At 40.2% G+C, this 4,636-nt stretch overlaps 1 pseudogene; it reads right to left on the reverse strand.

Moving 5' to 3' along the window:
- Window positions 1-692: 692 nt before the first annotated feature.
- On the reverse strand, window positions 693-3,315 carry LOC147886540 (uncharacterized; annotated as a pseudogene).
- Window positions 3,316-4,636: the final 1,321 nt, after the last annotated feature.

Raw genomic sequence — 4,636 nt, forward strand, 5'->3', positions numbered from 1 at the left:
TTCATGGTTCTTCCATGATACGTATAGTATGGTGAGTTCTTGGCCATACACAGGTTACTTCATGGTTCTTCCATGAGCTGGTTTAGTTCATATGATTCAGTATGGTGTGTTTTTGCCATACACATGTTTAATTTTTACGTTTCTTTTTCTTTTTGTTTATTTTCCTTTTATTTTGGACTTTTGAGATAGCAACCAGTGGTTTGCTATTTCAAGAGGGGGGTATGTCACGGGGACGTGATAATATTGAGCAAGATCACATTTAATATAGGGAAATTAATTTTGGTGGTGAAAATCCATCAACAAGTGCATGAAAATTAAATGTGTAGGGTACCATGTGCTAGTGCAATTAATTGGGGGTTAAGGACTAGGCCCGACACAAAAGAGTGGTTTAATGTCACTTGCTTTTTAATGTGATTCAATTGGATAGCAACTGTTTGATACTCATTATTTTATATTTTGAATGATTAAACAGGCTCAAAATGCACCACTGATCGAGTTCCCACATAATGTCCAACTAGGTGTTATCTGAGCTTCATGCACCAACTGGAGGAAAAGTTGTTAAGTATGTTTAACCATAATGGCCTTGCATATAGAATTTATTGCTGTTCATTATGGCATATTATGTGGGCTGTGTGAGCTGCTTGGGCTTCTACTTGATGGCGGACTTGGTTGTTTGGGATGAGATCTAGAATTCATGCCCTTGATGGTTTCCAACTTGTTTTTGTTTTCATCTCCATGAGATCGTGAGCTCCTTCTACATCCTCTGCCGGTTCTTCCCACCTAGTTCTGCCTACCATCTCTGCTCCAACATAATCTGTCCACTCCTGCAAACCTAGTCCTACCTGCCATCTGCTAATGCAGACTTGCTCATAAATGCTGCCTGCATTCTCCTCCTAAAGATCCAAAAATATGCTCTAACTCAGTTCAGCATTAATGAATTATTCTTTGTCTGCAATTCTTGCAATTTCCAGCCATGGAGTCTTTGAAATCAAGTGTCATTATCAAGAAGTTCTCTAGTAAGAATTTTCCTACATGGCAAACCAAGTTGCGTCTTCTACTTATAAAAGAGGGAGTGTGGAAATTTGTTAGTGGCAAAAACAAGAAACATCTGATGACAATCTTATTCTTAAATGGGAGTCTCTCAATGACACAGCTCTTGCTCTTATTTGTTCGGGTTTGGGTGATCAAGTTATTCATCATTTGGATTTTGATGACACTACACACGAAATGTGGGACAAGCTAACACTTGTTTGCAATAGAATCATCAACTCAAAGGTGTTTCTTTGACAAGAGTTCTTCAAGCTCAACATGAAGCATGAAGACTCTCTCCATGCCCATTTGAACCATATGGAATCTCTCATCACACAACTTGCTGCAGTAAACCCCCTATTGGGGATGATGATCAGCTAGCTGTCCTTCTCTCGAGCATTGAGCAGTTCTTGAAGTTCCATGATATCATACTTGCCCTTCTTGTTGCAGGGGACATGTCCTTTGGTGACATGGTTGCCATGCTTTTGGATCATGAATGGCGGTATATAGACACTCGTGACACCAATGCACTGTACTCCAAAGTCTTCTCACCACATGTTTTAATGCTAATTAGTCAAGTCTTCATACTAAGCTTTTTCAAAGAAACTATTGTGCTTTGTGTGTTTCGAGGTCACTTTTGAACATCCTGACACAATTGTAGCATTACAATTCTGACGTTTCGTGGACACTAGAGTTCAGATGCTGATAGAGGCCCACAATGAAAAGCATCTTGACCAATGGGCACATACATATAAGTCCCACAAGACCCCATGCGAGAATATAGATGGCTACCCTTCATTATCTAAGTTTGCATGGAGTTTATTCATCCAACAAAGAAATAGATATGTTGTCGCTCGCCGGGCTCAATATCCACTTTGCCCTTGGGAAGAAGGAGGGGTTTTTGCATAAGAGAAATACCATATTATTTTCATTTGTGCTTTAAGGTATTCTTGTCTTGCCTCATGTCTTGTACTCTAATCCATCTGGTAAGCTTTTTGATATGAATAGCAAATCTTTATCTTTTTGATATCAACAACAAATCTTCCTCTTTTCTTTCATCAACCTTTCTTTTTTCTTGCATGCTGCTAAGGTTTTTCATATGAATAGAGGACTCTTTTTTATAATTATAATAAAAAGTGGCCAAGCCATAATACCAATTTCTCTGCACCTATGAATCATCCTATGGATACACATATTAATTAATCTATTTAGCTTTAAATCAATGGACATCCTTATTTTTAGATGTGTTGCACGCCAAGCTTTTAATTAGAATATCCTTTATATCGTCCTAAAATTATGTGTTTAATGTGAGGAATTATAGGAAAGTGTCGCAAGACTTTATGAGGTACATCAAAACTCTTGACATCTGTTCTACACATTGCCTCACCACAAGTGCGACAATGTCGAGCCTCCTTATGCATCCCACTTAAGAGAATGCAATCATTGACGCATGCATGTATGTGATTATAATCCAATCCTCCAAGAGATATCAGATAGCGCCTCGCTATATCTCTTGAGTTTGGTGGTCTATTCCCCTTTGGAAGCATGTGTGATAATAGCCTACATCCAATATCACAAATGATTAAAACACATTGAGCTTTATTCATTGCGAGCGGAATAACTACTAATTCTAATTTGCAGGTTAGAATGCTTACTTCAGTAATGCGTTAAGACTTGCATTGCTCCATCCATTAACTGTTTATAGATTGAGTAGTTCAAGTGAAGCATGTAGAATATAGAATGTGCACCCTTCAAATACCAGTGTCAATGAAGCCGTGTAAAGATGCTCTTGTTCCATATCATCGTCATCCATCTTTTCAGAGTCATCCCTAAAAAGATGCCGCACCATATCATCAAACACTTCCTCTTCCACAACTTCGTGGGGTGGAGGGCTATTGTCATCCCCTTCCCACTCATCTCTGATGATAGATCTCGAAGCTCCCACATCATCTCGGTGATGCTTTGCATGCTCACGCCAGGTGTACGGCACCATGTTAGGGTGTGGTACTGCATCCTACTCCAATTAGAGTATATATTACAACTCTAGTACTTTGGACACCATTAATAATTTGGACACTATCAGTTTACTTTTACTCACCTCTAAACCTATTTGATTCCATTCTCCATACATAGCAATGTGATTCAACGTAATTTGATATGTGCGGACAATGCATCCTTGACATCAATTACACATACACTTGATCCTTTGTCCCAACCACACATCACAATTGTGGTGATGCATTGACTCATCTTCACCACAGAATTGCTTAAGGAGGTTGATGACATCCTGTTCACACAAAAGCGAACACGTGCATCAATAGTTTTTGGTAGTACATGTCTTTGTGATTGCTTGTTTCATTAGCAGAGATCCATCCACATAGTGTTTGTAAATTGGGTGGAAAATGTCTCTGTGTCGCATTTATAAACGTGTATGTGCTCTGTAAAAATGTGTGTATAAGCATGTGTACATTGTGTCAAAATGCATGTATATCCACAACAAACGTAAACATACATGCACTCCTACACGCACCCATCTACATCAAACCTAAATGCAGCCATCATTTTCTCATTCCAAACTCACATTTCATTCCTTCACCTCTCACCCTCAAGGTTTCACTGTGCCAAGCATACAAGGGACCACTCCAAGGATAGCTACTCGGGTGGAAGAGGACATACACACGGGCGGAAGAGGACATACACACAAGTAGATTCGGAAAGAGGACTCACCTTTCAAGAGGTGAGTGACTTTGCCCTTTTCCTTTGCTTTCCTTCGTTTATGCAAGTGTCTGTAGTGCTTCCTTTGTCTTCTACTAGTATGTTCTTCTTGCAAAGTGTCACGACAATGATAGGAGTTCTGCCTAGCCCAATCTGATTTTTTCATTGTTGGTTAGTCAGTCAGCCGTTTTTTTCAAAAAGTGTTTTCGAAGAAGTGCATGTAAGGGTGCACGTATGCCTACGTCTAGTAGGTGTTAACACAGTGTACATGCACTACTATACATGCTTTTACATGCGATTCTACTCGTGAATATATACACGTTCATGAAGCATGATACAAATTTTTGTGATGCATGGTGCTTGATGCATAAATTATTTTGATGCATGATACACATAAATGCTTTTTTTGCAGTTAATCATGAATCCAGGTTCATCATCCGATCCATTTGTGTATGCCGCTTGGATGATGGAGATGCTAAATCACTTTGGGTGCAACCTTGGACCAATTGAGCTTGCCTATTATATGCAAGCCAATCCCCCTTCCAGACACCCTAGTATGGTCTTTCTAACCACCCCGTTTATGAGCACACAAGTCACCCCACAACCTTCTGTTCTTGTGAGTTCAAGACCACAAACGTCTCCCACCCCACTACCATCGAGGAGATATACCCCCACACACAAACTCATGTACCCCCTCCTAGACACAATCATGTATCCCCTCACATCCATAGTCATGTTCATAGTCACATCCACAATCACGTACACACTCTCCCAGTCGTGACTTTACCTACAGTATGGAGCAGAGTAGACGCCGTAGTAGGGAGAGTGGGAGTGGAGGTTGCGGCAGGTGCTTTGGTCAGGAGAGTGGTAGGGCATGCGATGAGAGAGGAGA

Source organism: Dipteris shenzhenensis, chromosome 24 (assembly GCF_047967505.1).
Source record: "Dipteris shenzhenensis isolate YYH24624 ecotype China chromosome 24, Dip_SZ_1.0, whole genome shotgun sequence".
Taxonomy (NCBI): Eukaryota; Viridiplantae; Streptophyta; class Polypodiopsida; order Gleicheniales; family Dipteridaceae; genus Dipteris; species Dipteris shenzhenensis.